At 40.4% G+C, this 15102-nt stretch overlaps 1 protein-coding gene and 1 long non-coding RNA gene across 3 annotated transcripts in view; one reads left to right on the top strand and one right to left on the bottom strand.

The window, feature by feature from the left end:
* Nucleotides 1-15038, bottom strand: part of TAFA1 (TAFA chemokine like family member 1) — a 469070-nt gene extending 454032 nt beyond the window's left edge. For both annotated transcript variants that reach the window (XM_020801676.3, XM_078385106.1), the window contains exon 1: nt 1-15038. This exon is cut by the window's left edge and continues 13195 nt beyond it. The gene's annotated coding sequence lies outside the window, so the exon portion shown is untranslated.
* Nucleotides 15025-15102, top strand: part of LOC140704104 (uncharacterized) — a 2153-nt gene continuing 2075 nt past the window's right edge. The window contains exon 1 of the long non-coding RNA XR_012083227.2: nt 15025-15102. This is a non-coding gene — a long non-coding RNA (uncharacterized LOC140704104).

Below are 15102 nucleotides of genomic sequence, written 5' to 3'. Positions count from 1 at the left end.
GGCGGGAAACAATGGGAAGTGATGGCAATGAAGAAAGCCCTGTCTGTGTTAACACAGATGGAAAACTATTGTGAGAAGCCCTGTGTGTAGAAGAAATGTATCATTTCATGCATGCAACTGGCGAAATAGAAAGAAATCTATGGACCATAGATACATAAGAATTGTTCACAAGATCACCATACATGTTCTGTGTATGTATGTAGGGAGAAGAGAGAAGTTGAGAATGTATTCTGGTCCTGCCCCATTCCTCTCTCTCTCTCTCTGGTCCACTTTCTTTGTTCATGCATTCAATGCAAGAACAGCAATCTATGCATGTAAAGCTACATGCATCTTGGCTTTCCTCTCCAGGCACTGAGCCCAAGCAAAACATCTGAAGAATTTTCAGTACGTTTCGCCAATTTTGGGTGATGGTGAAGGAAGTGACATTGCACGTACATTTTTACAATCCACTCTGCCAAGAAGAATATCTAAGGGAAAAATATTCAAAGGCACAATCTTGGGATTTAAAAAAAAAAACAGATCTGAAAGCTGAAAAACAGGCCCCCTGGGCAGCACTTCGCCACCTTCCTTCAGGTGTCTGTGTCCATGAGCAGATGGCATGAGAAGAGAAGAAGAAGAAGAAGAAGAAGAAGAAGAAGAAGAAGAAGAAGAAGAAGAAGAAGAAGAAGAAGAAGATCTCTACCAAAGAAAACCCATGCCGAGAAGCAAGCATTCTGACACCTATGCAATTTTTCAAAGGAACTCTGTCTGTCAGAAATGGCTTTGCAGTTTATAATTTCCCATTTTTCTAAGTTGTTCCAAGTATTACCCATGCTTAGTAGGTCATGGCATGACAATTTCAAGCATCACACCTGGGCACACAGCAGCATATAAGAGAACAAACTGAAGTACAGTATGTTGCTCTTCCTCCCTCATTTGTTTAAAAAGGTCACTGTGCCACTATGGCCATAAGGATCTGACACACAATTGTCAGATTCACCCTGTTTAATTCACAGGTGCCTTCTCTGTTACTACTCCCATACTTTGGAACTCCCTCCCACATGATGTCAGGCTGGCCCCATCTTTGCTGTCCTTCCGCAAGCAGGCAAAGACCTTTCTCTTCAGGTAAGCTTTCCCTGAGTGAATGGCTGCCGAGTAGGGTTTTTGAAATGGATCGTTGTACTTTATTGCATTTAATGCATTTTGGTGTTGCTTGTGGTTTTTTGTTTGTTTGTTTGTTTCTTTGTATTGGATTCATTGATCCTTTTAGTAATATATGCTCCTGGTTACTAACTTTTAATTTTTTAAATTGTTGTAAGATGCCTTGGGTTTTTTTTTAAGGAGAAAGGCATGTCAAAAACATTTTAAATTAAGAACTAATAATAAATAATTGTAAGTTACATTTACAGACCTGTGGGCTAGTCACATTGACAGGACTGTTAAAATGGAAGTTAATAAGGACTAGCAAGCATGTGTGCACATGCACACACACACACACACACACACACACACACACACAGAAGACAGATTATTTGATTGACACCGTGTGGAATGGCCTACATATGTGGGCCACTCATACATCCTACAGTCTCATTTTTATTCTGAAGAAAAATTATTCAGTACATTGGCATAATCACAAATTTCAGCCCTCCTCAAAGCAGTTTTCCCCCACTTAAAATATGGTATTTCAGGCCCAAACAATGAGCCATAATATCTCCTACTATTTGCTTAGAGGAAGATGAAGAATAATAAACACATGTCTTCACAATTAAATTATCCAAACACTTACATTCTGTGACAACTAGACACCAAGGAATGGCAGAATAATTTCTTCTCATAATGTTTTGGGCCCCAAGGCAAGTGTAAAACACTCTGGGGTGATCAAACAAGGATTGATTGCCAGTGGTTAACCAAGGGTGGGTTGATTTGTTTGGAATTCGGCTGGATTTTTCTAAGAGATTTATGAAATTGTTTACAGAATTTCAGTCACAAAAGTTAATAGCAACTTTGAATGAACAGGCTTATTTGTGCCAAACATGCCTTATATATCAAGCAGCAGAGTGGTGGTAAGGTAATGTGAAGCCAAGTAAAATTAATAAACTGGATTGTAAACATGAGCTATCACTGCTTAACACAACCCATTCAGCCAAAGAAGCCAGACCCCCATACAAGGAAGAAGAAAAAAAAGTCAAGCTGTCGAAGCAAACGTGTTTTTTTAAAAACCAACAAAACATATTGGGTTTATTTCAGCATCTGGAGACAAGTTATGCAAAGGATTTTTGAAAAGAAGAACACCATCTAGGTATTAGCTGTTGCTAATTCTAGAGAATAGCTACAATTCTAGCAGACACCTCAGACAGTTTAAATAAGCAAGCTGGAGGCTTGAATGTCTGGAAGGTCTCTGATGAAGCGTTGGCGTTCTTTGGTGTTGATGAATGCTAAAATGACTAAATTACTGGACCAATGCTATATTTCTCTGAAGATCTTAAGTGCAATCAATGGGAAACACAATTCATCAAACCTTCATACTCTGTATTTGGGGTGACAACTGCATGAAACCATAGAGTTAAAATTCTCTATACAGTCGTGCCCCACTTAACTATTACCCCGTATAATGACGAATCCGCTTCACGACGATGTTTTTGCGATCGCAATTGCAATCGCAAAACAATGTTTTAAATGGGGTTTTTTTTGCTTTGCGAAGATTGTTTCCCTGCTTCGGGAACCGATTCTTCGCATTATGACGGTCAAAACAGCTGATCATCCGGTTTTCAAAATGGCCACCAGGTGCTCAAAATGGCTCCCCGCTGTGTTTTTGGATGGATTCCTTGCTCTACAGGCACTGAAAATGGCCGCCCCTATGGAGGATCTCCGCTGGACGGTGAGTTTTTCAGCCCATTGGAACACGTTGAACGGTTTTCAATGCGTTTCAATGGGCTTTTTATTTCACTTTACAACGTTTTTGCTCTACAGCGATTTCAATGGAACAAATTAATGTCATTAAGTGAGGCACCACTGTAATGCCGGAGTACCACAAAGATAGACAGTAGCACTACATGTCAGATGGTGTTTTTTGAAGTGATCATACAAACTACTAATTGTGAATATGCTTAATGCAACATAGAGCATAAAAATTGCTATTCTGATTGTGAATGATATGGGAAACACAATATGCACAATATTTTGCATGTACTCAATCTCTATTCCCAACATCTCTGTGCTGGACTAGACTAGATCCTTGTTTGAAGGTCTAGTGAGCTGTATAGACGATCATAGAACTACAAAGCTGGAAAGGACCCAACAGATCATCGTGTCCAGCCCTTGTCAAGGAGTCAGAGTAAGAAATTGAACTCCCAACCTCTGGCTCCACAGCCAGAGACCTCAACCACTGAGCTATCCAGCAGTTCTTAAAGAAATTTTAAAAGATGATAGAAGTAGATGGATCAGTGATCTAAATTGGCATCAGTCAGCTTACTGTGATAAAGAATAAGTTAATTTTTTTGAACAATCTGATTGATTATCCTTCTTTAACATGGTGTCCTCCAGTTCCGATGTGCTAAAACCACCACAATACCAAAAACCTGCCATGCCTTGAAACCAGCCAATAGCTGGCCATGGGATTACAGGACTCATTGTACAAAGTATAGGCATCCTTCAGTCTCAACAGACTATGGTAACATGCTCTGAATCGAGGAGTGTCCTCTCCAGAGCATGAAGCCCGGGTAAGGTAATATGGAGGATAGGCTGTTACCCAAGCAGCAGATCCCCCCTCTCCACATTGCTGAAATGATCCAATGGAAAGGCAAGAGCCAATACAACTGGTTCCAGCAATGTCGCAGGAGTTGGCAGAACGACACATGCTGCCTTCGGACTCCAGCTCCGGATTTTGCCTCGAGGTTAACTCCTGAAGCCTTTTCCATGAGTGGATATAGCCACAAGGCAGTGGAGGTTTGAAATAGGAGTTTTCCTTCTCCTAGATGGGCTGCCTTCCATGGCTGACGTCATTGTACAAGGCATTATAATAATAACTGTGTTCTGTCAAGTCAATTCTGATTTATGGAAACCCTTTTCAGGGTTTTCTACGTAGAGATACCCAAACCACTGAGCTATCCAGCCAGCCATAGTACATTCTCTGACATTTGATTAATTTGTATCTCAAACTCCCTCCGGTTAATGTATTAAGAAATTTGCAGATTTGGGCAATAAAAAAAAAGCAAATAATCTATACTAGCCAAGATAAAAACATATAGCTTTACAGAAAGCATTGTGTTTTATATGCTGCCATGTAGCTGGGAATGACCAGGAACTCATAATTCAGTATTAGAAATACCACATTTCCAAACCCACATTTGTAAATCCTAAGTATTTAAAGCTGTCTACCTGGATGACTAAATCGTACAGTTTCTACATACAATTTAAAAATACATTCAAGTTTTTTCCATGGAACATGAAAAGAAATTCACAAGTTTTGAAAAGTTATTTTTAAAAGTTTTCATCCTTACTTAAGGTTAGGGAACAGTGCAAACATTTGTGTGAGATCTTAAAGGTTAGCATTATGGTTCCTGCCATTACACAGCACTTACTTGAACTTATCCGAAACATGTGCATAGATCAATAGATACAGTATATCGCAGAAGTGAGTACACTCCCTCACATTTCATAAATATTTTAGTATATCTTTTCATGTGACAACACTGAAGAAATGACACTTGGCTACAATGTAAAGCAGGGAGTGTACAGCTTGTATAACAGTGTAAATGTGCTGTCCCCTCAAAATAACACAACACACAGCCATTAATGTCTAAACCGCTGGCAACAAAACTGAGTACACCCCTAACTGACAATGTCCAAACTGGGCCCAAAGTGTCAATATTTGGTGTGGCCACCATTATTTTCCAGCACTGCCTTAACCTTCTTGGGCATAGAGTTCCCCAGAGCTTCACAGGTTGCCACTGGAGTCCTCTTTCACTCCTCCAAGACAACATCACAGAGCTGGTGGATGTTAGAGACCTTGCGCACCTCCACTTTCCATTTCGGGATGCTCCACAGATGCTCAATAGGGTTTAGGTCTGGAGATATGCTTGGCCAGTCCATCACCTTTACCCTCAGCTTCTTTAGCAAGGCAGTGGTCATTTTAGAGGGTTGTTATCATGTTGGAGTACTGCCCTGCAGCACAATCTTCGAAAGGAGGGGATCATGCTCTGCTTCAGCATGTCACAGTACATGTTGACATTCATGGTTCCCTCAATGAACTGTAGCTCCCCAGTGCCGGAAACACTCATGCCGGCCCAGACCATGACAGTCCAACCACCATGTTTGACTATAGGCACAACACACTTGTTTTTGTATTCCTCACCCAGTTACTGCTACACATGCTTGACACCATCTGAACCAAATCTTGGTCTCATCAGACCACAGGACATGGTTCCAGAAATCCATGTCCTTAGTCTGCTTGTCTGCAGCAAACCATATGCAGGCTTTCTTGTGCATCATCTTTAGAAGAGGCTTCCTTTTAGGACAACAGCCCTGGAGAACAATTTGATGCAGCGTGAGGCATGTGGTCTGAGCACTGACAGGCTGACCCCACCCACCCCTTCAACCTCTGCAGCAATGCTGGCAGCACTCATACGTCTATTTCCCAAAACCAACCTTTGGATATGATGCTGAGCATGGTCACTCAACTTCTTTGGTCGACCATGGTGAGACCTGTTCTGAGTGGAACCTGTCCTGTTAAACCGCTGTATGGTCTTGGCTACCTTGCTGCAGCTCTGTTTCAGGGTTTTGGCAATGTTCTTCTAGCCTAGGCCTTCTTTATGTAGAGCAACAATTCATTTTTTCAGATCCTCAGATATTTCATTACCATGAGGTGCCATGTGGAACTTCCAGTGACCACTCTGAGAGAGTGAGAGCGATAACACCTGCTCCCTCTTCACACCTGAAACTTGTGACACTAATTGGTCTCATGACACCAGGGAGGCTACTTGGGCCCAATTTGAACATTGTCACTTCAGGGTGTATCACTTTTGTTGCCAGCAGTTTAGACATTAATGGCCGTGTGTGGCATTATTTTGAGGGGACAGCACATTTACACTGTTATACAAGCTGTATACTCCCTGCTTTACATTGTAGCCAAGTGTCATTTCTTCAGTGTTGTCACATCAAAAGATATACTAAAATATTTATGAAATGTGAGGGGGTGTACTCACTTCTGTGATATACTGTACAAAAAGCCAGATAAATAAATAGATAATCAGCTCAACATTGAAAAAATGATATGGGTGGTAGTTATATGGGTGGTAGTTATAAAAGCCCCAAACACTAAAGTTTGAATATAAGCAATGTATGTCACTGTGTTGTTCTTTCAAAGATAAAGCCCTATGGGGGCTTTAAATTGCAATATGGTGGTCAAGCCTCTGCTCATGACCTGATGCCAATGGTTTCAGGTAGCCTGCTCAAGTTTGACTTAGCCTTCTGAGGTTGTTAAAATGAGTACCAAGCTCACAGGAAGGCAACTTGTTTTTTGTATAATTGTGTTGTAAATGGCCCTGAGAGTGCCTTAGCATTATAGGGCAGTACATAAGTCAAACCAGCAACAACATTTTGGATCAACTGTCCCATTGTATTAGATACATCATATATTGTGATTGGCAGAAAAAAGTTGATTACTTTAAAAAAAAAAAAAGGTTTGATGGTCACTGCTGAAAACATGGCCTTAACACTTCTAAAGATATTTGGGAGGACAGGGCTGACTCCCCTAATTTCATAGCCAATGTATTGGATTGGCTAAGAATTCAGATGGAATATTGCTGAAAGCTAGAAGAGTAGAAGGAAAGGCTCAGTAAAACCCACAGAATCTTTTTGAAAACTTTAGGAAGCACAAAGTAACTCGGTTCCTGTCCTTGTTGGTGCTTAGCTCTTTGTCCCTGTACACATTTGATGGCATAGGATGCTTTCTGTACTTGCTTCCTTTCAGTACTCTTCTTCTAGCATGTCGCTGTTGGCTTGATACAGCCTCCTGGTAGAAGAAGGGTAGCAGCTGACTCGATAAATTTTAGGAACATGCTGTAAACTGAACCTCATGATGATGCCATGTTTCTCCCTCATGAATCAGGACTGGAAAGGTTTTAAAAAGCACATTGCAGTTTGTCAGTTAGGAGGTCTTTGCTGGCTCCATTGAGAATTCCAGAGGAGTAGGATTAGAGCTGTAGTTTGGTTTGACTTTCCTATACATTTGGTGTATTTCCTGATTCCAATAAATATTTGAATATGCCCCAGATTGGAATAACTTGCTGACAACCAGAGCACATACTTTTGTTTTCCTGCATCATGGTCTGCTGAAAAGCAAAAAGAGACATGTTATTATTCTCTCCTGATATGTTACCAGGACTGGAACAAAGGTATATTCCAATGGCGAACATCCTGGCTGCTTCTTGCTTGTAACTGCAGTCTGAATGACTTAATTCTCCTGTACAAGTCTACCAGGCCTTTGAGTTCTGTAGAAGCATCCCTTCTTTCTGTCCCTCTGCCCTCAGAGGTTTGTTGGGTAAGAATACAAGAGAGGGCCTTTATTGTTGGCTGCTTCCAGACTTCCAGATGAGGAAGGCCACCTCCTTTTTGACCTTATATCAGCATAAAAAGGTCTTCCTATTTAGACAGGCCTTCAGCAACAGATAAATGGATATGCTGAATTTTCTATTGCTTCTCTGCAATTACTAATTTAATTGAGATGCTTGCTATGATAATCAATTTAATTGTGTTTTGAGATTGATAATGCATTGTCTTTTAATTATACCATATATAAATATCTTGCAACCGGCCTTGGTTCCCAAGTTGGGACAAAGGTGGAGTACAAATCAAATAAATAAATACTCTAGCTTTATACACACCTTGTATATCAGAAGTGATTGAAACATGAGGGCATTGTTTACAAACTGTTGTTAATTACCTACAGCAGAGACCTGGATATGTGTGCATTCTGCAAGAATATGTGATTGAGGAGAATAAAAAGGTTCCTTTCTGGTGCATAAAAACTAACCGTATTAAAATTTTTTATAGTTTATATATTTTAAAAGTTCTCCGATTCTGACAGATGAATCTTACAAGTTCATGTTGTTCCCCTTCACTGTTCCAGTCTTTCCGGCCTTCTGGGTCCAATTTCTCCACAGCATCTCTGATAAATGACTTCTAGTTGATGGAAGAAATGACATTTTGGACTGTGTCAAAACAATTCTTTCCCCTTTAAGAAAATAATTTGTTATGATGGGTAATCCTGAAACATCTGTTCATGATACTCTTTCCAGCTCATAAAGATTAAACATATATAACTTTACAACACTGAACATAAAAGCTATTCACAGTTTGGGTTGGGGACTTAACTCTTCTTTTCTGAACTGACCTGTTAGAGACATGAATAAGAAATGATGCTCACAGGGGTTCATAAAAAACCATCCCAGGAGAGATGAGCGTTTTTAAAGATGCTTTCAGATCCTTCACCTGTTGAGGTAAAAAGCAAAACAGCAAGATGTTTTTTGGGGGGGGGCTTTCATTTTCTTAGCCCCTCAGCCAAAAGGATGCTCAGTTGCAGATGAGCCTAGAAGTGAAAGGAAGGTCCGATGCTGCAAAGAAAAATGCTGAATAGGAACCTGGAATGTAAGATCTATTTATTTATTTATTTATTTTGTATCCTGCCTATTTGGTCTTGCGACCACTCTAGGCAGCTTCCAAACAGATAAAAACAGCATATAATTATAACAAAATGAAAAAAAAATGAAAAAAATCTATGAACCTTGGTAAACTGGATGTGATCAAACAGAACATGACAAGATTAAACATTGACATCCTGGGCGTGAACTAAAATGGATGGGAATGGGCAAATTCAATTGAGATGATTATCATATCTACTATTGTGGGCAAGAATCCCGTAGAAGAAATGGAGTAGCCCTCATAGTTAACAAAAGAGTGGGAAAAGCTGTACTGGGATACAATCTCAAAAATGATAGAATGATTTCAATACAAATCCAAGACAGATCTTTCAAGATCACAGTAATCCAAGTTTATGCACTAACCACTGATGCTGAAGAGGCTGAAACTGAACAACTCTGTGAAGACTTAAAATGCCTTCTAGAACTGAGACCAAATAAAAGACACACTTCTCATTATAGGGGATTGGAATGCTAATGTAGGGAATCAAGAGATAAAAAGAACAACAGGTGAGTTTGGCCTTGGAGGTCAAAATGAAGCAGGGCAAAGGCTAATAGAGTTTTGTCAAGAGAACAAGCTGGTCATCACAAACACTCTTTGCCAACAACACAAGAGGTGACTCTACACATGGACATCATCAGATGGGCAATACTTAAATCAGATTAATTATATTCTCTGCAGCCAAAGAAGGAGAAGCTCTACACAGACACCAAAAACAAGACCCAGAGCTGATTGTGGCTCTGATAATCAACTTCTTATAGCAAAACTCAAGCTTACACTGAAGAAGTAGGAAAAACCACTGGGCTAGTCAGGTATAATCTAAACCAAATCCCTTATGAATACAGAGTGGAAGTGAAGAAGAGATTTAAGGAACTAGATTTGGTGGACAGAGTGCCTGAAGAACCATGGTTGGAGGCTCATAACATTGTGGCAGCAACAAAAACCGTCCCAAAGAAAAGGAAATGCAAGAAAGCAAAGTGGCTGTCCAACGAGGCCTTAGAAATAGCAGAGAGGAGAAGGGAAGCAAAATGCAAGGGAGATAGGGAAAGTTACAGAAACTTGAATGCAGACTTCCAAAGAATAGCAAGGAGAGACAAGAGGGCCTTCTTAAATGAACAATGCAAAGAAATAGAGGAAGATAACAGAAAAGGAAAGACCAGAGATCTGTTCAGGAAAATTGGACATATTAGAGGAACATTTTGCGCAAAGATGGATATGATAAAGGCCAAAACTGGTAGGGACCTAACAGAAGCAGAAGACATCAAGAGGAGGTGGCAAGAATACACAGAAGAATTATACCAGAAAGATCTGGATGTCCCGGACAACCCAGATAGTGTGGTTGTTGACCTTGAGCCAGACATCCTGGAGAGTGAAGTCAAGTGGGCCTTAGAAAGCATGGCTAACAACAAGGCCAGTGGAGGTGATGGCATTCCAGTTGAACTATTTAAAATCTTAAAAGATGACACTGTTAAGGTGCTACATTCAATATGCCAGCAAGTTTGGAAAATTCAGCAGTGGCCAGAGGATTGGAAAAGATCAGTCTACATCCCAATCCCAAAGAAGGGCAGTGCTAAAGAGTGCTACAACTACCATATAATTGCACTCCTTTCACACGCTAGCAAGGTTATGCTCAAAATCATACAAGGTAGGCTTCAGCAGTATATGGACCGAGAACTCCCAGAAGTACACGCCGGATTTCGAAGAGGCAGAGGAACTAGAGACCAAATTGCTAACATGCGTTGGATTATGGAGAAAGCCAGAGAGTTCCAGAAGAACATCTGCTTCTATTGCTGGCAAAGGTCCGCATAGTCAAAGCTATGGTTTTTCCAGTAGTGATGTATGGAAGTGAGAGCTGGACCATAAAGAAGGCTGACTGTCGAAGAACTGATGTTTTTGAATTGTTGTGCTGGAAAAGACTCTTGAGAGTCCCCTGGACTGCAAAGAGAACAAAGCTATCCGTTTTGAAGGAAATCAACCCTGAGTGCTCACTGGAAGGGCAGATCCTGAAGCTGAGGCTCCAATACTTTGGCCATCTCATGAGAAGAGAAGACTCCCTGGAAAAAACCCTGATGTTGGGAAAGTGTGAGGGCAAGAGGAGAAGGGGACGACGAGATGGTTGGACAGTGTCATCAAAGACAGGAGGTCCTGGCATGCTCTGGTCCATGGGGTCACGAAGAGTCAGACATGACTTAACGACTAAACAACAGTATTTCAACCCAAATTGAAACAGCCTGGAATCATAGAAGGCTGTTGTTATGGTAAGGAATGGGGTGCACACCTCTACCTGGCCCCAGGTCCCCCTACCTCTGTACTACAAAGGTCTGCAGCTGCTTGTAAGCCATCCAATGTTCCCTGCCTTTTCACAATTCCTGATCACAAGAGCTCTAAGTGTGTGCAGAGGGAAGCACCTATGTTCTCTGTAGATCTTCACACTAAACATGCAAAGATCCGAATGATTTCTAAGTAGGGTATGGACATTGGGGGATGTGGCTTATAGGATAATAAAAATATTCCAACATTTATTTATTGCATCATTTTTAACCCTCAAAGGGCAACCTACGAAACATGCCTTGGCATTGCTCTTGCACCCATGGCCTTTTAAAACTGCAATTTTCTAGTTCTGTCTGTTCATAAATCCACTCTATATAGCCACTGATGGCACTTCAACCCCTTGATTTTCATCAGCAGCTTGCACACATCAAGTCACTTTCTGTATCTGGAGCACACTTGAAAGCCTCCTTGACAGAAACTAGCAAGCAATTTGTTTCGAAGTCTCCAGGAAAAATCCTCCACAGTTATTATATTCCCCAGCACCCTCCCATTTAGCTTTCACAGGCTAAATGTGATTGTGGTCATCTGATATTGAGTTGAAAAATCAACTGCTTTGTTCAGAGCTATTTTTTTTAAGGTTCACAGTTGTTAAAGGGGCTTACACACACACCTCCAGGATCCTGTTACCTAGCTTTTAGGAACAGTAATTGCTCCCTCAGAAATAGGAAATGTTTCTTTCCTGAGTAACAATTCCCAATGTCCCACAAGGCAGCATAGTCAGTGCCTAGAGGGTTCTGGGAGTTGTAGTCTTGAATCCCCCTGTCTGGTCTTCTTTGGCTGGCAGAAACCCTCCATACAGAGGAAAATACCCTAGTCCAGGGTTGTATAAGCTATGGTCTCAGGACCATTCTGGAGAGCAAAAACAAAAATAGAGCAAGAGTGTACATGAAAAGACATGTAGATATGCATATATGTGTCTGAGTGCACTGATATATACATGTGTTGAGGTTTGGATCTGATCCACTTTGGAGGTGCCCTGTGTGGACCCATACACTTCCCTAATCTCTCCAAATCACCCTAATTCAGTTCTGAATTCAGGATTAGTCTGAAACATACTGCGACAGACAGGTCAGTGACCACTCCTGTCCATCACAATGGAACCCTGATCCAGGAGCCAATGGTTGTACAGAAGAGGCGGGACTAAGGAAATATAAGAAGAATGGAAGTCAGTTAAAGATCAGTTAGAGAGGATTTCAGTTAGAGTTTTGAGTTAGGGATGAGTTAAAGATGAGAGTTAGAGTTAAGGACTTCAGTTAGAGAGAAGCAGTTTAGGCAGTTAGGACCAGCCTTGTGTTAGAGAAGAGTAATAGAGGGATAGGAAATAAGATAAGAAATGAATAAATACACTGATTAAAATGATTCTGTTAGCACCCATTTTTAGGTTTCAATTCTCCGGCAGGGAATATCAGATAAAGACAGTGCATCAATCAGTCTATATGTAAGTCAATTTTATTTTTAAAAAATATAGCTGGACTCTATCCTAAAAAGCAGATCGGGAGTCCCATCATGCATGTGGTAAAGCATTTTATAAGTTTTTTACACAAAATACAATAAGCACAGCATTCCCTTATTGGTTTCCTGAACCTTATAGGTGCCTGTTAGATCATCCTATTGGCCGTGGTAGATGTGAGAAAAATATCCAAATTGTATCCCAGAGTTAGTGGCTGCCAAATTTCCAAATTTGTGTGAACCATTGTGCAGCTTATCTTTTTACAGTATGTTACAGTCTGCCTGAGGTGCTGTGAGTTGGCCTTGAATGGGGGGGGTGGTTCTCACAAAGCTATGTGATAATGTAGGAATGCTTCTGTGAGCGCCAAGCGGGATGGGTCAGGAGCACCAAGAGAGAAATGAGGATACAAAATACATTGAGAATGTCATTATAGTAAGGAAATAGTAAGAAATCATTTCAATTACAGGTACAAGGTATAATTACTTGTGTAAGTACATGTGAATCAAATAGCATGTGTTATCTTAAATTGTAAAGCCAGTACTTCGTATATGTTATATCAGAACCTCATCCTTGCCCCCTATCTATCAATTCTACCTAAGCAAATATAAATGTTACCGAAGCACAATTTATTGAATGAATAAAGACCATTCATGATTCACTTTACATGATTTACTGATAAACACTTAAATAAACATTGTTATATTGAAGAACTGTGATTTAAGAGTCATATTTGATAGAGTGAGGAGAAATCCTCTGGTGGTAGCGGGAAAGGGTTGAAAAATAAATGCCATACCCAAAAGTGAACCTGGGTTGTGTGGAAGAACAAACAGGAGAACTGGGGGTGTTTGACACATACCCTTAGTAAGCTCTGACCCCTGCTGCTTGCAAAACATGTCTAGTGCTATTAAGATACATTCCATTCTGAAAATGGTTCTGCGGTGGTGTTGTTTTAGTCAGAGATTGCACACCTGTCACATGAATTGGTTTGCATTGGAGGACACAAATGACAACTTTTTTTTAACGAGCAACAATTTGCTGCTGCAATTTATAACATTTCACTTATGCCAACATAACTAACCAGTAAGATTCTGGCTCCTGAGCATTAGCAATTTTCACTTTAAGAACCAAGTATCATCTCCTGTGGCCAAAAACGGCAAATGTTGACATCGCTTCTTTTAGTACCGACATGCATTTATTGTCCTCAAAAACTGCCCATAAAAGATGACTCCCTGCAATGTAGGCTGTTTAAGGATTAGAGGCATTAAGTAAAGCTAGGCAAGGAGCCTAATTGTTAAAGAGGAAGGATGAAAATTGGTTTCCATTTTACATCAGCATGGCTTCTTTGTAAGTTTTGCAAGTTTTAATACTTCAGCTTCTCTGTTGAGGGATTCCTGAGACTTTCACAATTCCTTATACATGTTAATAAATTGGGCTCAACTGCCTTTAAATTGGACTCAAACATACAGTATCTCTGTGTCTTGTCTGTTGCTGGATTTCTGGACTTCAGAAGCTGGACATTTTCATCTGAGCTTCCCTTCATTACTTTTGACCTACAGTTTCCTTGGTTCATAGCTATCCCACTCGGTTGTATCATTTCAGAGAATAGTAGAATTTATTCTTCACTGGAATCAGAGTACAAACAGAACCTTCTCAGAAGAGAAAAGGACCTGTGATGACTGTAACCAAAGAGGAACAACTAGGGCTTTGCCCCAGGGCACCAAAATTTAGAGCCTTCCTAAATCTAGAGGTGAATCTATCGGTGAGAGTTAGAAAAATACATGCCAATAACTGATCCTATTTACATTTTATTCCTTGGGGGGGACACTGTGTTCTCCTCCTCCTTTTTCATGGGGCACATGCCCATATCTCCTGACAGAGTGGATAGGGCAGGAAATGGTGCTACTTTTCTCAGGTAACAAAATGGCTTGTTACACCTCAGATATCTGGAAAGGGTCCACCAGATCTTATTCTTCTTTGATGAATACGACTCCATTAGGAATTCATAAATGGTATAGCCCAGCTATCAAATTATGAGTAACAGCAATATACATTTTTCTCAGAGGAGAGCAATAGCAAAATTATCCTCCTCACATAGTGAAAGGATGAGAAGATTTTGTGGGTGTGGGTGTTTGCTTTCAGATGGGTTTTTTTCTGGTCTTGATGGAGAAAAAGACAATATCAGGAAGGATCATATTTTTTGCACAAATCAAGTACAAGTGTACAAACTAACATGAATACAGAATAATAGAATAATGGAATTAGAAGGGGCCGCTAAGGTCATTCAACCCCCTGATCAATGTAGGAATCCAGATCACATATGCAAAACAATGATGGTTACTGATATGGTGCCTGGACCTTTAAGGATTAGAAACATTTTTATTTGCAGTCACCAGCCATTTACTCTGTGCTTGCTTTAGGGATGTGCTTTGATTTTCAAAGGGAGAGATGCAAAGTTTTTTCCCCCACAGATGGTTTACGCAATGATGGAAGTCTTGACAAGAAAAAAAATGCATTCCTTGTCTTGCTCTTGCCTAAAGACAACAAACCTCAGGAGCCTGCAGTCTTTTTTTTAATGTTTTATTTGTCCAGGTGTCTTGTGAGGTCAAGACAATCTTAACGGACAAGACCACATAATTTAGCAG

The sequence above is a fragment of the Pogona vitticeps genome, chromosome 2 (genome assembly GCF_051106095.1).
Source record: "Pogona vitticeps strain Pit_001003342236 chromosome 2, PviZW2.1, whole genome shotgun sequence".
NCBI classification, from domain to species: domain Eukaryota; kingdom Metazoa; phylum Chordata; class Lepidosauria; order Squamata; family Agamidae; genus Pogona; species Pogona vitticeps.
This window is presented reverse-complemented; position numbering and strand designations above follow the sequence as displayed.